General features: G+C 38.9%; 1 protein-coding gene across 3 annotated transcripts in view; it reads right to left on the minus strand.

Moving 5' to 3' along the window:
- Positions 1-24,903, minus strand: part of ZDHHC20 (zinc finger DHHC-type palmitoyltransferase 20) — a 73,432-nt gene that overhangs the window by 47,323 nt on the left and 1,206 nt on the right. The gene's annotated exons all lie outside the window — the stretch shown is intronic.

Here is a 24,903-nt window from a genome sequence, read left to right on the forward strand (position 1 = left end):
AGAGAAAGCCCGTGCGCGGCAATGAAGAGTCAACACAGCCAAAAATAAATAAATAAATAAATAAGTAAAATTAATTAAAAAAAAAAAATCTGAACTCAAGTCTACTTGGACTTGTATTCTTTCCTGGAGTGTGTTTCATTTTATTCAGTATTTTAGTTCCAAAGCCTGGCATACAGCAACAATGCTTAAGAAATGTTTATTAATTCAATGTCCATTTTTGACTAAAATCTCATTTTTGACTAAAGTATCCAGGAGTATCTGGATACTTCCTTAACAAACTAAAATATATCTATCTCAATCCCCAAACCAACATAATTTAATGAGAAGACACAATAGAAGTATTCCCACTAAAGTCAGGAACATAACAAGAAGGTTCATGATCATTACTTTCTTTTTTTTTTTTTTTTTTTTAAATATTGTTTCAGAGAGGCATAGGGTTTTTTCCAGCCCATCTTAGGTCATTCAGGTATGGTCTGGGGTAGTTAAACCCTGGGCTGGTCCCCTCTGGCCTCACAAAGCATTTCCCCTTTATGCTAGTGTACACTACTAAAAATATAATTTTCATTACCTGCCATGATATGAAATGATTGGGAAGCACTACAGTAGCCACACAATTATAAAAGAGAAATAAGTTAATTGTATAGAAATTGAAAAGAAGACATATGTATCACTACTTGTAGATTATATGACTACATTCTTTTATAGTCAAAGAAAACCAACTGAAAAACTATTATAAGCGGTGATAGTGTACAAAAACTGATATACAGAAATCAGTAGTTTCCCAATATACACGTAATCACTATGTAGAAGTTATAATAAAAGAAAGTTCTATTTACAAAGCCACCTAAGAAAATAATGTTCCTAGGAATAAATGTAAGAACTGAGCAAGATCTATACAAAAAGAAACGTTTTGATGCTTCTGAGGGACACTAATAAAAATCTGAACAGGTGGAAAGGCTTATATTCTTACATAGAAGAGTCATCATTAAAATGACAATTCTCCTGAGGTTATTCTTATAAATTTAGTGTCATCTCAATAAAAATACTTTTATTTTTTAAGCAGTCAGATTCCAAAGTTCATTTGTGGAAAAATAAACTTACACGATGAAGTAGGAAAATTTTGAAAGAGATGAATAATGAAGTAGCACTAGTCAAGTCAAATCCTAGAGCACAGTAGTCTAAAAATACTACAAACGCCGCAATTATTAAAACACTTGTACCGGCTCATGAATAAATAGATCACTGGAACAGAACAGAACGCTCCCAAATGGAACCAAATGCATATAAGAATTCACTATATGATAAACATGGGATTTCAAATCAGTGTGGATAGAGCCAATAAATAGCATCAGAATAAACGGGTGGCCATGTGGAAAAAAGATACCATTGAGATTCACAACACAGGTTAGGATAAATCCCAAAAGTATCAAAGATTTAAATGCAAAAAATAAAAACAAAATCATGCGTGTACTACATGAAACAAGGGAAATTTAAAATATATACACTTTTGGAGCTAAGTAGGTATTTCAGAGTATGACACAGAACACTGAAGCCACAGGAAAATACTGATATATTTGACTGCATAAAAGTAAAAATAAACGCTCGAAAAAAATCACTACAAGACAACAAGAAACTAGGGAAAAATATTCACAATTCTTACTATGGACTAAAAACTAATTTCTCTGTTTAAAGAGTACCTACAAATCAATAAGAGTTGTTTTTAAACAACCCACTTGTTCACAGAAAAGGAAATACAAACATCTCAAACATAAAAAAGATGGTCAACCTCATTCATAACAGAAATCCAAAGTAAAACTACAAGAAGATACCATTTTTAGTAATCGTATTAGTACAGATCAAAAGTTGATAACATACTGTGTGATCTCACTTGTCAGAGCAGAGTTCTGATTTAAATTGCATCTGGCTAACAGTTTCTGGTGGCTGCCTCTTCCAACTTCCCACTAAGACGGCACGCAACTACAGGAAGCAACAAAATTGTTCCATACCAAAAACAAAGCTAGACAAACCAAGAATGACCAGAACTACTTCGTCAAGAGGGCCTGCCTGACCACAGGAGTGGGGTAAATAAATCTATATAATTCCCTTATCATAACACTCCTGACACTGGTATGTAATTACTAGTTTCTAATCTGTAGTTCCTTCCAGATTTTTCTTGGAGGAAGGGACACGACTGAGTCACCAACGCCTGGCACAGGGTGGAGTGGAGCCAGCCCTCAGGATCTGTTAGCTGCCCCTCCAACTACACAAAGGACAGTTAGGGACAACCAACACTGGGCCGTCTGCAGAGCCTCTGGCCTCACAGAGGGATATTCCGTTTTCTGAGGATCCCAATATAGTTTTAAAAATTCTTTTGATGATAAAGTCAGAACTATAAAAAACATTACACATACTAATGGTTACATGTGCCTTGTAAAGGTATAATGAATGTCCTTTTTTCAGTCATGTCAGTGACCATGTATAACCTCATTTGCAGATAATATCAATCTAAATTAATCTAAGTTTCTCTGTGAACCTGAGAGCTGGCCACATGCTCTTCTCCACTTAACTGCCCCCTTTTCTCACCTACTCCCCACTAATTGAGATTGAAAATCCCAGATACTCTCACTTTACCACCATCCTTTGCATCTACTGTGGCCATGTGATACAGTTTTGGCTAATGGATACATCTTTGGAAAAGGAAAAGTTATGGTGGAAAAACCTTTTTCTTCCTTGACAAGTGAGAAGCCATGTGAGGAGAAAGCCGTATTACTGCCTTCACCCTGTTTTTGCTTTGCATACTTATAATGTAAGGATGTGCTGACAATCTGTAACTGCCAGCGCTCAACCTCGAGGGAGGACTATTTGCTGGATACAGGGTTCTGGGCGGACAGTTCTTTTCATTTCACGCTTGAAAAATGCCATAGCACTTCCTTCTGGCCTCCACAGCTTCTGATGAAAAACCTGCTGTTGTTCTAATTTCCCCCCATAGGTAAGGTAAACGTCTGTCACTGTTTTCAAGATTTTATCTGTCTTTAGGTTTCACAAGTTTGGTTATGATGTGTCTTGGCATGGATTTCTTTATCTTGTTTAGCATTCACTCAGCTTCTAGAACCTGTAGGTTTACGTCTTTGTCACACTTGCAAAAATTTAAGCTACTATTCCTTCAAGTACCTTTTCAGCCACACTCTCGTTCTTCTCTCCTTCTGGAACTCTGATGACTCTGATGACACACAGTTTAGATTTTTTTTTTAATAGTTTCACAAGTCCCTGATGATCTATTCATTTTTATTTCTCAGTTTAATTTCTTCTGTTGTTCACACTGGGTAATTTTTATTCCATCTTTAAGTTCACCGATTCTTTCCTCTGCCCTCTCCATTCTGCTACTGAGTAGACTTTTATGAGTTTTTTAATTTGGTTATCGTATTTTTCAGTTCTAAAATTTCCAGTTCTAAAGATGGGTCTCCTCTACATCTTTGCCAACCGAAGGTCACACAGACTTTCTCTTATGTTCACTTCTATAAGGTTTATAGGTTTTACATTTAGGTCTGCAATAGATTTTAAATGCTGATCTTAAAAAAATATGGTATGAAGTGAGGACTGAGGTTAATTTTTTTGCCTAGAGATGGACAATAGTTCCAATATCGTTAGCCAACAAAACTATACTTTCTCTACTGAGTTACCTTGGATTGTCTCATGAAAATTAATCCGCTATATTTGTAAGGGTTTATTTCTGAAGTCGCTATTCTGCCCCACTGATCTATATCGTCCACTCCTACTCTAACACCACCCTGACTTGATTCCAAGCAGCTTTAGAAAATCCTGAAATCAGACAGTATGACTCCTCCAGCTTCTTTTCCTAAAGAGTTTGGGCTATTTTAGGTCCTTTGCATTTCCATATAAATTTTAAGCTCATCGTTGATTAAAAAAAAAAGCCAGGCTTCCCTGGTGGCGCAGTGGTTGAGAGTCCGCCTGCCGATGCAGGGGACGCGGGTTCGTGCCCCGGTCCGGGAAGATCCCACATGCCGCGGAGCGGCTGGGCCGGTGAGCCATGGCCGCTGAGCCTGCGCGTCTGGAGCCTGTGCTCCGCAACGGGAGAGGCCACAACAGTGAGAGGGCCCGCATACTGCAAAAAAAAAAACCAAAAAAAAAAAAAAAACAAAAGAAAAGCCTGCTGGGATTTTTGGCTGGTATTGTATTGGCTCTATAGATCACTTTAGAAAGAACTGATATCCTTATAGTATCGTCTCCATTCCATGATCCCAGCGTATCTCTTCACTTTAGATTTTACCTGATCAATACACAAACCCTGCACATATTTTGTTAGATTTATCCCTTTTCTTTAATTTCTTGATGCAATCATAAATCAGCATTTTAAAAATTGAGGTATAGTTGATTTACAATATTATATGTTTCAGGTGTACAACACAGTGATTCACAATTTTTAAAGATTATACTCCATTTATAGTTACTATAAAACACTGGCTATATTCCCTGTGCTGTACAATATATCCTTGTAGCTTATTTATTTTATACGTAGTCATTTGTACCTCTTAATCCTCCATCAGTTGTTACCCCTCCTCCCTTCCCTCTCCCCACTGGTAACCTCTAGTTTGTTCTCCTATATCTGTGAGTCTGTTTCTTTTTTGTTATACTGACTAGTTTTTTTTTTTTTTTTTAGATTCCCCATATAAGGGATAACATATAGTATCTTCCTCTGACTTATTTCACTAAGTGTAATATCTTCTAGTTCCGTCCATGTCGTTGCAAATGGCAAAATTTCATTATTTTTCATGATGAAGTGGTATTCCATGGTAATATATATACCACATTTTCTTTATCCATTCATCTGTTGATGGACACTTAAGTTGCTTCCATATCTTGGCTATTTTAAGTAATACTGCTATGAACACTGGGGTGCATGTATCTTTCCAAATTAGTGTTTTCATTTTCTTAGAATACATACCCAGGAGTAGAACTGCTGGATCATATGGTAATTCTATTTTTAATTTTTGAGGACCCTCCATACTGTTTTCCACAGTGTCTGCACCAATTTCCATTCCCACCAACAGTGTACAGGGGCTCCCTTTTCTCCACATCCTTGCCGACATTTGTCATTTGTGGCCTTTCTGATAATAGACATTCTGACAAGTGTGAGGTGATATCTCACTGTGGTTTTGATTTGCATTTCTCTAATGATTAGCAATGTTGAGAATCTTTTCATGTGCCTGTTGGCCATCTGTATGTCTTCTCTGGAAAATTGTCTATTCAGGTCTTCTGCCCATTTTTTAATCAGGTTTTTTTTTGATGTTGGGTTGTATGAGCTATTTATATATTTTGGATATTAACCCCTTATTGGTCATATCATTTGTAAATATTTCCTGCCATGCAGTAGCTTGTCTCTTCATTTTATCGATGGTTTCCATTGCTGTCCAAAAGCTTGTAAGTTTAATTAGTCCCCCTCCTTCCTTTTTTTGGCCATACCTCGCAGCATGCAGGATCTTAGTTCCCTGACCAGGGATCTAACCTGCGCCCACTGCAGTGGAAGCGCAGAGTCTTAACCACTGGACTGCCAGGAAAGTCCCCTAATTACGTCCCGTTTGTTTATGTTTGCTTTTATTTTCTTTGCCTTAGGAGATAGATCCAAAACAATACTGACACAATTTATGTCAAAGAGTGTTCTGCCTGTTTTCTTCCAGGAGTTTTATGGTTTGAGGTCTTACATTTAGGTCTTTCATCCATTTTGAGTTTATCTTTGTACATGGTGCGAGAAAATGTTTTAATTTCGTTCTTTCACATGTAGCTGTCCAGTTTTTTCAGCACCACTTTTGAAGAGACTGTCTTTTCCCCATTATATATTCTTTCCCCCTCTGTCATAGGTTAATTAACAATCAGTGAGTGGGTTTATCTCTGGGCTCTCTATCCTGTTCTGTTGATCTATGTGTCTGTTTTTGTGCCAGTACCATACTGTCTTGATTACTGTAGCTTTGTAGTATAGTCTGAAGTCAAGGAGCGTAATTCCTCCAGCTCTGTTCTTTCTCAAGATTGTTTTGGCTATTTGGGGTCTTTTGTGTCTCCACACAAATTTTAAACTTATTTGTTCTAGTCCTATGAAAAATGCCCTTGGTATTTTGATAGGGATTGCTTTGAATCCGTAGATTGCCTGGGTAGTATGGTCATTTTAACAATATTATTTCTTTCAATCCATGAAAATAATACATCTTTCCATCTGTTTGTCATCTTCAATTGCTTTCATCAGTATCTCACAGTTTTCTAAGTACAGATCTTTTATCTTCTTAGGTAGGTTTATTCCTAGGTGTTGTTTTTTTTTTTTTTTTGATGCGATGGTAAATGCAAGTTTCCTTCATTTCTCTTTCTGTTAGTTTGTTGTTACTATACAGAAAAGCAACAGATTTCTGATATTTGTTTTGTATCCTGCAACTTTACCAAAATTGATGAGCTTTAGTAGTTTTTTTGCTGGGGTCTTTAGGATTTTCTATGTATAGTACCATGTAGTCTGAAAACAGTGACAGTTTTACTCTTACTTTCCTATTTGGGTGCCTTTTATTTCTTTTTCTCCTCTGACTGCTGTGGCTAGAACTTCCTATACTATGTTTAATAAAAATGGTGAGAGTGGCATTCTTATCTTGTTCCTGACCTTAGAGGAATGATTTCAGCTTTTCATTGTTGTGTATATTAGCTGTGGGATTATCATCTATGGCCTTTATTATGTTGAGGTATGTTCCCTCTATACCCAGTTTCTGGAGAGTTTTTATCATAAATGGATGCTGAATTTTGTCAAAAGTTTTTTCTGCATCTGTTGAGATGATCATATGGTTTTTATTCTTCAATTTGTTAATATCATGTATCACACTGATTGATTTGTGGATACTGATCTATCCTTGCACCCCTGGAATAAATCCCACTTGATCATGGTAAATGATCCTTTTAATGTACTGTTGAATTTGACTTGCTAACATTTTGTTGAGGATTTTTGCATCTATGTCCGTCAGCGATACTGGCCTGTGATTTTCCTTTTTTGTGATATCTTTGTCTGGTTTTGGTATCAGGGTGATACCGGCCTCACAGAATGAGTTCAGAAGCACACCATCCTCTGCAGTTTTTTAGAATAGTTTGAGAAGGATAGGTATTAAGTCTTCTCAAATTTGGTAGAATTCACCTGTGAGGCCGTCTGGTCATGGACGTTTGTTTGTTGGGGATTTCTTTTATTACTGATTCAATTTCGTTACTGGTAATTGGCCTGTTCATATTTTCCATTTCTTCTTGGTTCAGCCTTGGGAGATTGTACACTTCTAGTAATCTGTCTACTTCTTCTAGGTTATCCACTTTATTGGCATATTGCTGTTTGTAATAATCTGCCATGATCTCTTGTATTTCTGTGGTGTCAGTTTTAACTTCTTTTTAATTTCTGATTTTATTGATTCAGGCCCTCTCTTTTATTCTTATGAGTCTGGCTAAAGGTTTATCAATTTTTAAAAATATTTTCAAAGAACCCGCTCTTTGTTTCATTCATCTGTTCTATTTTCTTAAGTCACTAATTCATTTATTTCTGCTCTGATTTTTTACTTCTTTCCTTCTACTAACTTTGGGTTTTGTTCTTGTTTTTCTCATCCTTTCTCGTAAGGTTAAGTTGCTTATTTGAGATTTTTCTTATTTCCTGAGGTAGGCTTTTATCACTATAAACTTCCCACTTACAACTGCTGTTGCTGCATCCCATAGATTTTGGATCACTGTGTTGTTTTCATTTGTCTCCATATTTTTTTTGATTTTTTCAGTGATCCATTGGTTGTTCAGTAGCATATTTTCTAGCCTCCACTTGCTTGTGTTTTTGCAGTTTTTTTCTTGTAGTTGATTTCTAGTCTCATAGTATTGTGGCCAGATAAGATGCCTGATATTATTTCAATCAATGAGACCATTAATACTGCCAGTAATATGATTACTGAAAGGTTTAAATAACTTGTTGCATATATGCTCTACATTCTCTAATAGCTGTACCATATATACTTTGTTAGAGCAAATAACCATTACAAATTATATTTTTCTCTTCCTTATAACCCTCCTCACTTAGGTCTATAAGAACATACGTACATATTTAATGTTCATATCATAGTTTAAGTTGCTGTCTCTGTAGTCATTTGGGTTGTCTAAAGCACATCCTCATTCTCTAGCAAACCGGTTTTGTTGTAGATACAATTCAAGTTGTTCTGTTTATATGCAGTGATTTGGGGGAGACTCAAAAATAATAAACTGTTACCATCATCTTCCCAGAATCCCAAAAGACACTGACTTTTTTTTTTTTTTTTAACGTTGAGCCTTCTTTTAATTTATTTATTTTTATTTTTGGCTGTGTTGGGTCTTCATTTCTGTGCAAGGGCTTTCTCTAGTTGTGGCAAGCGGGGGCCACTCTTCATTGCGGTGCGTGGGCCTCTCACTGTTGCGGCCTCTCGTTGCGGAGCACAGGCTCCAGACGCGCAGGCTCAGTAGTTGTGGCTCACGGGCCTAGTTGCTCTGCGGCATCTGGGATCTTCCCAGACCAGGGCTCGAACCTGTGTCCCCTGCATTAGCAGGCAGATTCTCAACCACTGCGCCACCAGGGAAGCCTGACAGTGACTTTTTGAAGAGAGGAGGCCAGATGTCTTGTGAAATGTGCTACATTCTGAACTTGTTTCTTTTTGGTGTCCTTGACTTCTTCATCTACCCCAACCTCCTCCTCCTACTACCATTCCATTCAAAGTCTAATGGCTTGAGTATAATTTGAGGGAGCAGGGGGAAGAGGATGGACAAGAATACTCATCTGGGTACTGTACAGTATTTAAGGAGATACTCAGGAGACACATTATTTAAGTTTGTCACTATCAGTGATGCTACGTTTGGGCATTTGGTAAGGTAGTGACCACCAAATGTCTCCTTTGTAAAGGTCCATTTTTGACTTGGACAATCACGAAATCTTTTTTTTTTTTTTTTTTACGAAATCTTTTGTGGAGTAAAACGTTAAGGGTATGTGAATATCTTCTTCCCCTAACGGTTTTAGCATCCACTGATATGCCTTGCCTGAATCTATTATTTCGTAGAATTAGAAAATCACCATTAAAAGCCCTCTATTATTTTTTTATTTTATTTTATTTTATTTTTGCGGTACGCGGGCCTCTCACTGTTGTGGCCTCTCCCGTTGCGGAGCACAGGCTCCGGACGCGCAGGCTCAGCGGCCATGGCTCACGGGCCCAGCCGCTCTGTGGCATGTGGGATCTTCCCGGACCGGGGCATGAACCCGTGTCCCCTGCATCCGCAGGCGGACTCTCAACCACTGCGCCACCAGGGAAGCCCAAGCCCTCTATTATTTATTTCCATAGTTTTAAGCTGGCATTCTTCTGTAAAGAGCTTTCCCTCACTGGAGATGAACTAGAGTCATTCTAAAAAGGCAGTACAAAAATATAATTATTTCCCTTTAATTACCCGTTTTCAGATTAATATTTTGGTATAATATTTATCTCCAGCACATCCCTGGTGGTGCAGTGGTTATGGGTCCACCTGCCAATGCTGGGGACACGGGTTCGGGCCCTGGTCTGGAAAGATCCCACATGTCACGGAGCAACTAAGCCCGTGCACCACAACTGCTGAGCCTGTGCTCCAGAGCTTGCGAGCCACAACCACTGAGCCCGTGTGCCACAACTACTGAAGCCTGCGCCTACAGCCCATGCTCCGCAACAAGAGAAGTCACCGCAATGAGAAGCCCGTGTTCTGCAATGAAGAGTAGCCCCAGCTTGCCGCAACTAGAGAAAGCCCACGCGCAGCAACAAAGACCCAACGCAGCCAAATAAATAAATAGATTAATTAATTAAAAAAATTCACCTCCATTGTTAGCGAATAAATTTAGTTTTTCTCTTCTTGAGTATCAATACAGAAACTTACGGATTTTATTTACTCGATGTGTCATCAAGTACACTCATTTTTATGTTCAAATTGTCTCACTTGGCTAATGCCTCTTCCAGCTGACTCCTGTAGCATCTCGATCATCCCATTAGTCTCTGAGCACTTCCTTGCACAGCACAAGATGTCCCAGGCTCATTTTATATTTTCCTCCCCTGGACCTGACATTAGCCACTTCTCTTCAAGGGTCACTGGCTCCTTTTAATGATATTTAGAAACCAAGCTCTGAATTCTCAGGGTACTCACAGCTACTGGAGTTTCATTGCTTTTAGGCCCTTTGGGTTACAGAAGGAGCATTATACATTTATATTTATATTCACACTGATATTTCCAATTCAAATTGAACAATTCAAATAGAACAAATAGAGTTTTTTCCTTAATTTCTTGGCATTATATTTGTATCTCTTCACTTTCACAATGAAAATCTTAGTTCCTAAGTAATTTACTTATTTATTCAGTTTAAACTAAAATATACATAAAACAGTTTAAAAACTACATATTAGTTTAAGATTTCTTTGCAGTTTTTTTGTTTTATTCTGTTTTGGCTTTAAACTACATCCAACTAAGGAGTCCTGTGTTACTTTCAAAACTCACTTGAAATAATTCTTTCCTCTGTGTAGTTATAGTACCAACTTCATAAAATTAAGTTCGTTTCATGATTTCAAATTTTACAGTTTGCTTTTACCCCTCTTTGTTTTATTTTTATTTTGGATATGTAACAAATATAAATGTTTCAACGTTAAAACTATGTAAAAAAGGTACTCAGAAAGGCCTGGCTTTCATTCCTCACCCCCTCACACCAGATAATCATTTTTATTAGTGTTTGCTTTATCCTTCCACTATTTCTTTTAGCAAAATAAGCAAGTATGTATTTCTAATTTCTTCCTTTATATATTTTGGTCTACACCTTGCTTTTTTCACTTACACCCTAGAAATCACTACACATTAGTACACAGAGACAACTATTGTTTCCTTTTTAAAGCACTGCATGGTATTCCACTGTGTGGGTGTTCCAGTTATACAACCAGGCCTCTATTGATAGCCATCTGGGTTGTCTCCAATCTTCTGCTGTTACAAACAGTGCAGCAATGAATAACCCTATGCATGTGTTGTTTACTTGTGGAAGTTTATCTTCAGTGCAGATTTCGAACAGTGCGATTACTGGACTGAAAGTAAATCTGTCTGCTTTCCCCAAACTCAATTATAGGGGTTGTACCATTTTGATACTCCTACAAGCAATGCATGAGGCTGCTTATTTCTCTACAGTAAAATATTTTCAGACTTTTGATACTACAGGGTAATTTTACTTTGCATTAAATAAATTAGGGTAAGAATCTTCTCATATGTTTATAAGCCATTTTTGTTTTTTTTTCCCTATGAACTGTCTATGTCACATCCATTTTTTTTTTTTTTTAAATCAGGCTTTCCTCACTCCCTGGTTGTAAGATCGTCCAGCCACGTTTTCTCCTAGTATTGGAAGGTTCTTATTTTTTATATTCAGATTTGGTCCATTTTAAAATGGCAGATTCCAGGGGTAGGAAAAGTATCAGATAAGTCTAAAAAAAATCTCCTGGCACCTGAAGATAAGGAAAGAAAAATGATGGTGACATGTCAAAAGGACACAGAAACCAAACTGAAAGGGTTCCTACTGGCTAAATCTGGGACAATTTGAGCAACAAAATAAACGATACAGGGATTTCCCTGGTGGTGCAGTGGTTAAGAATCGGCCTGCCAATGCAGGGGACATGGGTTCGAGCCCTGGTCTGGGAAGATCCCATACTCCGCGGAGCAACTAAGCCTGTGCGCCACAACTACTGAGCTTGCGCTCTAGAGCCCGCAAGCCACAGCTACGGAGCCCGTGTGTCACAACTACTGAAGCCTGCACACCTAGAGCCCGTGCTCCTCAACAAGAGAAGCCACCGCAATGAGAAGCCCGCGCACTGCAATGAAGAGTAGCCCCCGCTCGCTGTAACTAGAGAAAGCCCGCGTGCAGCAACAAAGACCCAATGCAGCCAAAAATAAATAAATAAATAATAAATTTATAAAAAATAAATGATATGTTATAATCCATAAAATAAGAATCCATGAGAGCAGGACGATGTAAATGAATGAATGAATAAATAAATGGGGAGGAGGGAAAGCTCTTCCTTTCAGTTTAATTCTGATTATTAAATGCAGAAGAAATCATAGAATTTAAAAAATCACCATTTGGCAACCAGCACAGTAATTGTTTCAAGCAAGAGTCCTCAACAGATGCTAAAAAAGAGTAAGCGCAAGTAATCATGAACAGATTTTCCCACAAAGATACTCGTCTCAGGTTAGGTTCTCTGGAATCGGGTGCTGAGACAGAGTTTGGGGTGCAAGATACTCACTAGGGATCAACACGTGTGAAAGGAAGTGGGGGAAGCAGAATTGGGCAGAGGTAGACGTCTCACTATAGTTCAGGCCTATCCAAGCTTTGGCCACAGGCAGGGAGCTCTGAAGAAGTCCACCCCTTCTCACTCAGCACTGGATGCCACCGCCCAGGAAGGGTGTGACCTTGTGTGAGCTGAGTCACACTGAACAAACTGAGAGCTGACTGCTGGAAGCTGTCTGCTGACTGCACGTGCCACAACTGAGCAAGTCCTTCCTCAAAGAGGGGTATGTGTGGGTTGTCTGGTCTACCAGAATACGTATTAATTACAAGGAAAACTGTACCTTTACAGAATGGAGAAACTTGGCTGATACCAGCTTGTGTGGTGACCAAAGTAAACAGTTCCCAAGACAGTACAATCAATGACACAGCATTACTTTTGTGGTATTCATGCTATAAAATGTATACATGAGGAAACATCAGACATGCCTAATTTGAGGGACATTCTACACAAGAAGCCTGTACTCTTCAAAAATGTCACAGTCATGAAACACAAAACAAGACTGAGGAGCTCTTCCAGATCAAAGGACACTAGAGAGACCTGACAGCTAACTGCAATGTGTGAGCCCGGCCCGGCTTGTGGAGCAGAACAACGGTTTAGTGGGACAACTGGAGAAGTCCCAGTAAGGCTTACAGATTAGAGAGTAGCATTTTATCATGCTAATTTCCTGACCTTGATATCTGTACTCTGATTATATACGAGAATGTTCTTTGCTATAGACTGAATGTTTGTGTTCCCCCAAAATTCATGTTAAATCCTAAGGCCCAGTGTGATAGTATTTGAAGGTGGGGCCTTTGGGAAGTGATTACACCATGAGAGTGAGGCTCTCATGAATGGGATTAGTGCCCTAATAAGAAAGAGATCCCTCACTCCTTCCATCATGTGACAATACAGTGAAAAGATGGCCACCTGTGAGCCAAGAAGTGCGCCCTCGCCAGACCCCTGCTGGTACCTTGATCTTAGACTTCCAGTCTCCCTAAGTGAGAAATAAATTTCTACTGTTTATAAGCCACCAACATAAGTCTATGGCATTCTGTTAAAGAACCTGAACAGACTAAGACACTCTTGTTTTTAGAACAAACACTGACGTATTTACAGGTAAAGGGACATAAGGTCTGCAACTTACTCTCAAATATTTCAAAGACAGAATGAATAAATGATACAGCATGTAGCAAATAACCTTTAGGGAATCTGGGTGAAGGATATATGAAAATTCTTTGTACTATTTTTCACAAGTCTAAAATTATTTTAAAATAAAAAGTGTAAAATATAAGAAAAAAAGTATTTTATCCATTTGTAGTTTATCTTGGAATACAGTGTGAGATATGGACCCAATTTTATCTCTTATCAAATATCTATCCAGTTGTCCCACCTTCTCCTCTCCTCTTTATTCTAAATTTCTATATTTACTGTCTATTTCTGGACATTCTATTCTATTCCATTGGCCAATATGTCTGTCCACACATCATACCATACAACTGGTACACAATTTTTATAACAGATTTTATTTTTTAGAGCAGTTTTAGGTTCATAGCAAAACTGAACAAAAAGTAGACAAGAGTTCTTATTTACACCCCCTGCTCTCACAGTTTTAATTATAGCGATTTGTGGTTTAAAATCAGGTGATGTTTTGCACTCTTTATCATTCTTTCAGAGATTTCTTGGTTGCTCTTTCTTGTTTATTTTTCCACGTGACCTTTAGGATCAACTTGTCTAGTGCCAGAAAAAACAAAACAAAAAACCATTTACTGGGACTGGATTTATGCATTAAATTGGGGAGACGAAGTCTTCGTAATGCCGAGTTATTCTATTCATGAACATGAAATACGTAACGTCTTCCCATTTGTTCAAGTCTACTTCTATGTTTTTCAGAAATGCTTTCCTCCTATAGACCTGGCAATTTTCTTGAGTTTCTTAAGTATTTTATCTTTTTGATGTCATTGGAAATGGAGACTTGACTTCTACCATATTTTCAATTATTCATTATTTTATTTATTGTGTACGTATAGAAAGTATTGGGTTTTGTTTGCTAATTCTATATCCTGCCATTTTACTCAATTCCTTTTGTTTAGGTGTTCTGTTGTTATTGACTCTCTTGGCTTTTCAACCTATACTATCACGTCATCTGCATGTAGAAATAGCTTTCCCTCTTCCTTTCCAGTATCTTATGCTTCTAATTATTCTCTCGATTGAATGTGGTAACTGGTTTTGTCAATACAATGTTATTCAATACATAGCAATGGACACAGTGATACGTATTTACTGCTGGTTTTATTGGAAATTAAGTATTTTGTGTGTGTGCACTTTTGTTTGAAAGGTATCCGTTTACTCGTATTTTATTATGTTTTTAATCGGGTATGGATGTTGGATTTTTCAAATATCTTTTTGGCATCTACAGAAATCAAGATTTTTCTTCCTAAATGTATTAATATGATGACTCAAGTAACAAAAGTAGAAGGAATTAGTTATTACCCTTTACATCCACTGCTAACACCATTTCCTTCAGAGGCACAAGTCCCTTCAGTTCTGATCGCTTACCACCCCCAACACCACTAATGGAGCTTTGTTCCCAAAGGTCAACAACTGTCTTAGTCTAAAAGGATTTAAATAGATGTTTCATGAAAAAGAATTCTACGGCAAAAAAGAATTTAGAAAACTACTGGATTAAACAAATTTACATACTTAGTTACAGCAGGGCTTCTTAAAATGTGTAACGTGCAAATTAGCACTGTGAAAATAACGATAGAGACCATTATATAAAGTCCAAATGAATCTGACAATGTGCATTTATACATTTTTGAATCCACAGTGTCAAATACAGTACCTGGAACACTAAACAGTCCATGTTTGTTACATTACTAAAATAACATAGAGATTTTTTTTTCTTAAACAAAATTCACATTTTATTTAGGTTGAAATAAGCATAGGGATGTTTTTAAGGTCAGGAGAGTATCTGTATTTGAAATTGTGGGTTATCTACTCTGTGAATACATTCCAATTCTCCCTCTTGTACTAGGACGGGAAGTGGCAGAAACACAATCAATTCACTCATTCAATGAATCTATTGAGTACACATTACACAGGACCTGTTTTAGGTTCTGGAAATAAAGCAGTGAACACACTTATCAGGAGAGAAACGCAAACAGCTACATGTCAAGAATTAATAAGTGCTATGAGGAACCACAAAGCAGGGTAAGGAGAAAGTGAAAGAGGAAGTACTTATTTTATATAGGGTAGTCAGGAAAGCCTCTTTGATGGGGGAATATCTCCACAGAAATCTAGATGAAGTGAGAGAGCTAGGCTTGTGGAAATCCGGGAGGAAAGCATGCCAGACAGAAGGAAGAGTAAGTACAAAGGTTCTCAGGCGGGACCACGCAAGGCCTGAGATGTAAGGAGGGCTGGCTGGCTGAAGCAGAATGAGTGAAGGAAGAGATGAGTCAGAAGCAGGGGCGGGCCAAGGCACTAAGGGCCTCACAGGCTCCGGAAAGAGCTCTGGATTTCATTAAGAGCAAAGGAGGAAGCCACTGGAGCATGCAGAGGACTAAGGATCTTGACTTCGACTTTAGAGACTTTAGAAGATTCACGCTGGCTCTTTGGAGGGTGGGGGAGAGCGGACCGTCAGGAGGCCGGGGCACGTGTGTGCGTGGCGTGCGCCGCAGCCACGACGCCGCGCCTCCCTTCTTAGCGCTGACACCGCTGTTAACATTTTGGTGTGCTGGTATTATCTCCTTCAGGTGCTGATGACATCCTTTCCGTGCAAGTGGTTTAAAAGGCTTCCCTGAGGACTTCACATTTAATAAGCTCATGTTCAGTCAGTATGTTAATAATCACTGTCCCTCCTACGAGTCCAGCTGGGTGGGCCACAGTTCCCGTTAGCGAGTATAACGCAGCACCGGGAAGAGTGAAAGAACAGAGAGAAGAGAGATGTTTTAAAAACAATTAAAAGAAATCCTTATCATCAAGACTTACGGATCTCTTGTCTTAGAGAAATCGCTTCTTCATGAAACCATAATCCCCATTATTTGTGACTATTTCAGTTACTTAAGTGTAGGTGCCCATCTGCTCAAGAAGATGTGCTGCATGTCTCAGCAGTATGTAAATCTGTGTAGCTTATCTGCTCCCAGGAATAGCAGCAGGTACTAATCTTCTTAAAGTCCCACGTGATGATGGTGTGGCGAGCTCCCCCCTTTGACAACAGTTCTCCCACATGCACACTACTGACACTATCACAAGCTCATAGCAAAACAGGAACCCACTTTTACAACAGGATCTTCAAATGCAGCCGGTTTTTTAAAAAGTGTGAGAATGTGCTCCTTCACTCACTTAAGACTGTGTGTGGGCATGGGGGGAACACAACGCTAAGAATTAAAAAAAACACTTCCTGCCGAAAAAGGGAAGGCAAGAAAAAGTATGCTCGTGGCTATTTACATCTCTCCCCACCCCCAGTAACATTTGAAAGCTTACCCTGCTAAGAACCTTACGTGATTCTGTAAGACAGGCATTACCCCGTTTTATACCATAGGGACAAATTCAGAGAGGCTAAATGAGTTATTAAGATCATTCAACAAGTAAAAAGGTACAGCAGGGAGGCCAGTGTGCAGCTGCAGAACAACTAAAAGAGTGGAAAGGAAATTACGTCAGAGACGTAATGAGGGGAAGAGGCCACAGTAAGGGCGTTAAGAGCTCCACTGAACAAGAGAGGAGGCCAGCCAAGGTTTTCACTAGAGTGACAAATCTGGTGTTAGTTTTAAAGGGATCATTCTGGCTGCTTTGTGGAAGATAGGGTACAGGTGGGAAGATCGGGGTGAAGTGAGGAGGAAGAGACAAGAAATAAGGGTGCTACAATAAAATAAGTGATATGGGCTTCCCTGGTGGCACAGTGGTTGAGAGTCCGCCTGCCGATGCAGGGGACACGGGTTCATGCCCCGGTCCGGGAAGATCCCACGTGCCGCGGAGCGGCTGGGCCCGTGAGCCATGGCCGCTGAGCATGCGCGTCCAGAGCCTGTGCTCCGCAACGGGAGAGGCCACAGCAGTGAGAGGCCCGCGTACCGCAAAAAAAAAATAAAAAAATAAAAATAAAGTGGTAATGTGGCATAACAAACCAGCTCAAACTTAGTGACTTTATTATCATTTCTTCTCTGGCCGCACAGCACATCATGCAGGATCGTAGCTCCCCAACCAGGGATTGAACCCGCACCCCCTGCAGTAAAAGTGTGGAATCTTAACCACTGGACCACCAGGGAAATCCCCCAACCTTAGTGACTTTAAACAACCACCATTTATTATTTCCTACGATCGCGTGGATCAGCAGTTCAGGCTGTGATCTGCTGGGCTGTTTTTCTACTAGAGCTGCAGTCAACAGGCAGCTAGACTGGGGCAGGAGCTCATCCACACCTCAGGCACTTTGGTGCTTAACTCATCTTGCCTTGGCCTCTCTCTCCATGTGGTCCAGCCTGAACGGTGACCAGAACGTTCCAGAAGAGTTAACATGAAAGATGCATGCTGTTTTGAGCCTAGGCTCCAGATCTCACACATCACCCCCACCACGTTCTACTAGTCAAAAAAGTACAAACCCAGCCCAGATTCACTGGGTGCGTAAACAGACTCCACCTCTTGGGAGGAAGTAGAAATTATTGTGGCCACGTTTTTCAACCTACTACACACGACAGAGATCATGGTGGCTTGAAGAAATATAGCTGCAATGGTGGTGGTGAGAAGCAACTGGATTTTGGTACACTTAATGACAGGGTTTGCTGATTAACGGGATGTAAAATGACTTTTCAACCAGGGAACTGAAAGGATGAAACTGCCATTTACTGAGCTAAGATAGGAGGCGCAGTTCAGCAGAGAGAAAAAAACTCAAAGGAGCTTTGTTTTGGACAATAAGTCTGAGATGCCTCTAAGATATATGAGCAGAGATGTCAAGTAAACAGACATTAGAGGCTGGAGTTTAGCATGTGACGTCTTCTTTGCCACAAAGTGGAAGTGACCAGCAGAGAAAAAAAGTTTTATCCATGTGACTAGGGCATAATGTTGTTCTTCCAAATAGTCTAACCTGGTTTCTAAGTTGTCCAGCACCTCTTCCATCTTCCTTGACTTATAAGAAAGCACTAAAGGCCCAAAGAAGGTTCAGTTTATATGGAAGAAAATATAAAAGCTCTTTTTGTTCGTTTGGGCTTGGGTTTTTTGGGGTATTATCTACAGAGTTCTCTCAGACCAATCTGCTTTCTAGTATCAACAGAAAATGCTACCAGATTAAATCACTAGCAGTCATAAGGAAAAAAAATTGTTCTTCAAAAAAAGAAAAGAAAAAGGCCAGGATAATGAAGAATGCAAATAATGAAGTTTGCAGAACACTATAGCTTTCTTTCTTTTTTTTTTAACAATAGCTTTCAAAAGGCAAGTTATATAGAAAAGTATTACACTCCAGCTCTAAAAACAGATATGAAATAACAAAATTAAAACATTTTAAAAAAACACTCTAATTCATGTCATTCCTATAATTATGTCCTCTATTGAGGATGAGATTTAGGGAGCCAGATTTTTTCAAAACAGTATCATCATAATTTCAAAGAATCATTGTTTCAAAATCCAAAACAGAGACTGCAGAACCAATAAACAATATCATGTAGCCTTTAACCCCAAAGAATGTTGAAATATATGTTGGTAATTATAATTTAATTGTTATTGTGGTGTTTGTTCAACATATTCAAAAATGATTCAAGTGAGTTTATAGGAGTATGATTCCATTTGATTCAACATGTATTTATTGAAGGTCTACTAGTAACTAGATTCTCTAGTGGATACAAAGATGAACAGGACCCAACCATACTATAAATCTTAAAAGCAGGATTTTTTAAATACTTAAACGTAATAAAGTGTATGGTTTTTATTTATATTCTAATTCAATGCACAAGTGACCTCTGGAGGCTTACTAGAAATATATTCTTAAATAAAACTGCATTTTAGAAACAGAAAAATACACATTAGAATGTGAAGTAGAGAATAAAGGGAGAAATACTGATATATGCTACAATACAGATGAACCTCCAAAACATGTGAAAGACACCAGGCACAAAAGACCACTTACTGTTTGACTTCATTTATATGAGATGTCCAGAAAAGGCATGCAGAGACAGAGCGTTGATTAGTGCTGCCTGCGACTGGGGATGGGAACAGGAATTAACCACAAATGGTCACAAGGGATCTGACTGGGGTGATAAAAAATGTTCTAAAAATGGATGGTCATAATGACTGCGTAACTTGGTTAAGTTTTCTAAAAATCACTACAAATAAATAAATTTGATGGTATGTAAATTATACCTCGATAAAGTTGCTTTTTGAAAAAAAGGCAAAATAAAAACTTTTACAGACATACACAAGCAGAAATAACTTATCACCAACTGACCTGCATTACAATAAATGTTAAAGAAAGCCCTCAGGCAGAAGAAAATGACACCAGTTGGAAATACAGATTTATAAAAAAGAATGAAGTATACCAGAAATGATAACTACATAGGTAAACATATAAGATTTGTTTACTTATTTAAATATTTTTAAAAGATAATAAACTGTCTAAACAAAATAACAGCAATATAGTGTTAGTTTCATAGCATATAAAATGCTGACAACAACAGCACAAAGCCTACAAGGGAAGAAATGGAAGAACGCTTTTACAGCGTACTGTGTGTGAACTGGTATATCAATGGAAGGTGCAGTATGATAAATTAAATATGTATGCTATAAACCTTCAAGCAATGACTAAAGTAAGAGTTACAGCTAATAAGCCAACAAAAGAGAGAAAACAGAATCATACAAAATCATTTAAAATCTTTTGAAAATTGATTAATTCAAAAGAAGGCAGGACGAGAAGGAAAAGGGAAAAAAGAACAGACAGGACAGATTTTTTAAAAAGCAAATGATAAGACTTAAAGTTACCCATATCAACAATCACGTTAAATGCAAATGGTCAAAACAGGCCAATTAAAAGGCAGAGGTGGTACAGCACGGTGATATCGCTGTATTTGAGAGTTGCTGAGAGAGTAAATTTTAAAAGTTTGCATCACAAGGAAAGAACTTTGTAACTATGTGTGGTGATGGATGCTAACTAATCTTGTGGTGATCATTTTGCAATACATGCATATATTGACTCCTTATGCTGGACACCTGAAATGAATGTTATATGTCAATTAAAGCTCAATTTAAAACAAGAAAAGAAAGGGCAGATATTTTCAGACTGGATTAAAAAAGCAAGACCCAACTATATGCTGCTTACAAGAAATGCATTTTAAATATAAAAATTAAACAGGTGAAGAAAGTAAAAGGACATACCATGCTAATACTAATCAAAAGAAAGATTAGTGGACACGTTAATATCTGCTAAAGTAGATTTCAAAGCAAACAATATCACCAGGGATAAGAAAGTCACTTCATAATGATAAAGGGTCAATTCATGAAGAGGACACAACAATCCTAAACATTTTATGTACCTAATTACGGAGCTGCAAAATACATGAAGCAAAAGCTGAGAGAACTACTAGGAGAAAGAGACAAATCCAATTATTGTTATACCTCTCTGAGTAATTAATTGATAAAACAAATAGAAAGTCAGCAAGAACACAGAAGATTCAAACACTATCAACCAACCTGCCTTAACTGACATTTATGGAGCATTATGACATAACAGAACACCCAACAACAAACAACAAAATACACTGCTGAATACAGAATACATTTTTCTCAAATGCACATGGGACGCTTCAAAGACAGACCACATTCTGGGCCATAAAACAAGCCTGAATATATTTTAAAGGACAAGTCATAAAGGCATGTTCTCTGACCACACGGAATTACATGTGAAATCAGTAACAAAAAGAGATCTGAAAAATCCCCAAGTAACTGCAAACTACATAGCATACTTATAAAATAACCTATGGGTCAAAGGTGAAATGAAAAATGAAATTAGAAAATAATTTTAACTGAATTTAAATGAAAATACAATACATCAACATTCATGGGATGTGAATAAAGCAGTATTTGGGGTAGATATATAGGAGTAAACACTTAAAAAAGGGCTCAAATCAATTAGTTCAATTTGCATATTGAGAAACTAGAGAAAGAGCAAGTTAATCCCAAAGTAAAAGAGAAAGGGAAATAATATAAGACAAGAAATCAGTGAAATAGAAAACAGAAAAACAATAGAGAAAAATAAGTGAAATCAAAAGCTGGTTCTTTTGAAATCAATAAAATACATTGGAGTCAACTGTGTCAGGACAGTGTGCTCAATGTTGATGTTTAAGCTATTTATCTTGTCTCTTTCTAAATCTGAAGAAACTATGCAGGAGACATAGGAATTATTAGATACATAGATTCAGAGGTTACCGTTCTATCCTACATATCCTCTGAAAAAAGATAAAAGGCATATCCATCCTTGGACAAACCATACAGATCTTCCAAGTAATAGTTTTCTCAGAAGTAAAATAAAGGGATTGAATTAGATCATCTCTAAGATCTCTTTAAGGTCTCAGATCATCTAAATGCCAAATAAGAGGTACACATCTACTACTAACAGCTCCCAACGACCTGATAAAATCCTAGGAAACTGTACTAGCACTTTCCCCAACAATAACCAGCTTGACCAAGCTGGAAAAGTTGGTCAATCCACCCATAACTAAACTCATATGTCTGAATATTAGCCTTGAGGAAAAAAATGAAGGATTTCAGTTTAATTTAAAATCAAGGGGGCTTCCCTGGTGGCACAGTGGTTGAAAATCCGCCTGCCAATGCAGGGGACACGGGTTCGAGCCCTGGTCCGGGAAGATCCCACATGCTGCGGAGCAACTAAGCCCATGTGCCACAACTACTGAGCCTGTGCTCTAGAGCCCGCAAGCCACAACTACTGAGCCCACGAGCCACAACTACTGAGCCTGCGTGCTGCAACTACTGAAGCCCGTGTGCCTGGAGCCCGTGCTCCGCAACAAGAAAAGCCACCACAATGAGAAGCCTGCGCACTGCAACGAAGAGTAGCCCCTTGTCGCCACAATTAGAGAAAGCCCGTGAGCAGCGATGAAGACGCAACACAGCCAAAAATAAATAAATAAATAAAATTTTAAAAAATAAAAATAAAATAAAAAATAAAATCAAGGACCAATATTACTAATTACTCCATCGTTACTTCTCCGCTTTTCACCCCGTGAGATGGCCATCTCAGATGCATTACTTCTTACTCAACTTTATCCTCAATATTACTCCTACCAGTAATAGGAGTTGCTGATTATATATATTTCTATGTGTATGTGTATATATGTGTGTATGTGTATGGAATTACAGAATTGAGAAGTTATAGAGGCTACGCTGGAACAAGGGCCTCTCATAAACAATTTATTTTTTCAAATGTCCTACGGTGGGCCATGCATTTTTACCATCTGAGATATTTAGGAACCTTCAGCTACTACCTTTCAGGAAAAAATTACCTTATATAAATAATTATAGATAAGACTGAAATCTGCCCTGAGTGTCCAGATCTGGATAATCAAGTCCACTACTCTTGCACAGTAGTTAAATATAAAAGCATGGACCCTGGAGCCAAACCACCTGAGTTCCAATTCTGGTTATGCCATTTACTAGTTGTATGACCCTGCACAAATCACTTAACCTTTTTTATTATGAGAATTAAATAAATTAACATATCTAAAGATACAATTATCATTCTCTCCCATCTAATTTGATAAAGAACACCAGAAACGGAGAAAATTCTGTAAAAATTATTGAAACAGCACTTTAAATAAAACTCACACTTCACTCAGTTTAAAGCTCCTATAAAGTTATACATTGATGTATCTCAGTAGGATGGTCTGTGCTTATACAAAAATAAATTATACATAAGTAGCATAAAGGACAGTTTTAGGGCTTCCCTGGTGGCGCAGTGGTTGAAAGTACGCCTGCCGATGCAGGGGACACGGGTTCGTGCCCCGGTCCGGGAAGATCCCACATGCCGCGGAGTGGCTGGGCCCGTGAGCCATGGCCGCTGAGCCTGCGCGTCCGGAGCCTGTGCTCCGCAACGGGAGAGGCCCGCGTACCGCAGGAAAAAAAAAAAAAAAAAAAAAGGACAGTTTTAATGTGAGAGTGAATGAGCTTTTACGCTCCACCATGTAGGCCAGTGACACTGCACAGCTCCCAAACGCTCCCTAGTTAAAGTCTGATAACTTAGAAACAGTAAACGCAGTCCCTATGTAAGACCTGTCACCACTGAGTATTTCAAAATTCTGCCAAGCATTTGGGCCTTAACTGTTGCAGAATGTTTTAACTTAATGAAATCCTGGGGGTGTGATCTCTAAATGACGGGCCTAAAGCCTAACTGATCTCCTAAGAGGGCAACCACTTAGCTCTGCCCCAATTCCCCATCGTGGACAGAACAATTACAGTTCCAGTGACCCTCTTGGCTCACGAAAAGTTATATGCAGAGTGGAAAGATGTGGGTCATACCCCTGTAGCCACTCAACAGCTGTGTGACCGACCAAAGGACCAGTCTCATTCCCTTCATCTGTAGAGACACCTATGCTCAGAGGCATGAAAGGGGTAAAGGGAAGAACGATGGAATGTTCCCCCCTACTAGCACATGCACGTTCCTTTCCCTTCATGTTTTCTTTTTTTTTTAAGAATTTTTTTTTTGATGTGGACCATTTTTTTAAAAAATAAATTTATTTATTTTTGGCTGCGTTGGGTCTTCGTTGCTGCGCACAGGCTTTCTCTAGTTGTGGCGAGCGGGGTTACTCTTCGTTGCGATGTACGGGCTTCTCATTGTGGTGGCTTCTCCTGTTGTGGAGCACGGGCTCTAGGCGCACAGGCTTCAGTAGTTGTGGCACGTGGGCTCAGTAGTTGTGGCTCGCGGGCTCTAGAGCACAGGCTCAGCAGTTGTGGGCACAGGCTTAGCTGCTCCGCAGCATGTGGGATCTTCCTGGACCAGGGCTCGAACCTGTGTCTCCTGCATTGGCAGCCAGATTCCTAACCACTGCGCCACCAGGGAAGCCCTGATGTGGACCATTTTTAAAGTGTTTATTGAATTTGTTACAATATTGCTTCTGTTTCGGTTTTTTGGCTGCAAGGCATGTGGGATCCCAATCCCAGCTCCCTGACCAGGGATGGAACTCGCACCCCCTGTATTGGAAGGCTAAGTCTTAACCACTGGACCGCCAGGAAAGTCCCTCCCTTCGTGTTTGATGTCACCTTTTGATATGTATGATAACCATCTACAGGTTAAATGTGCAGTTTCAACATAAACGCACATTTTCAAGTAAAGCTTCAGAACCTTTACTTTAAAACCACTATGGAATTAGAAGAGGGAAGGAATAATCTCTGATAGAAATAAGATTGGTGGAATAAATCTTATTCCCACTTCAGAGTAAATAGGTATGGGACTTCCCTGGCAGTCCAGTGGTTAGGACTCCGGGCTTCCACTTCGGAGGGCACGGCTTCCATCCCTGGTGGAGGAACTAAGATCCCGCAAGCCAGAGGGGTGCGGTCAAAAAGAGAAGGTAAAGTATCA

The sequence above is a fragment of the Lagenorhynchus albirostris genome, chromosome 18 (genome assembly GCF_949774975.1).
Source record: "Lagenorhynchus albirostris chromosome 18, mLagAlb1.1, whole genome shotgun sequence".
NCBI lineage: Eukaryota > Metazoa > Chordata > Mammalia > Artiodactyla > Delphinidae > Lagenorhynchus > Lagenorhynchus albirostris.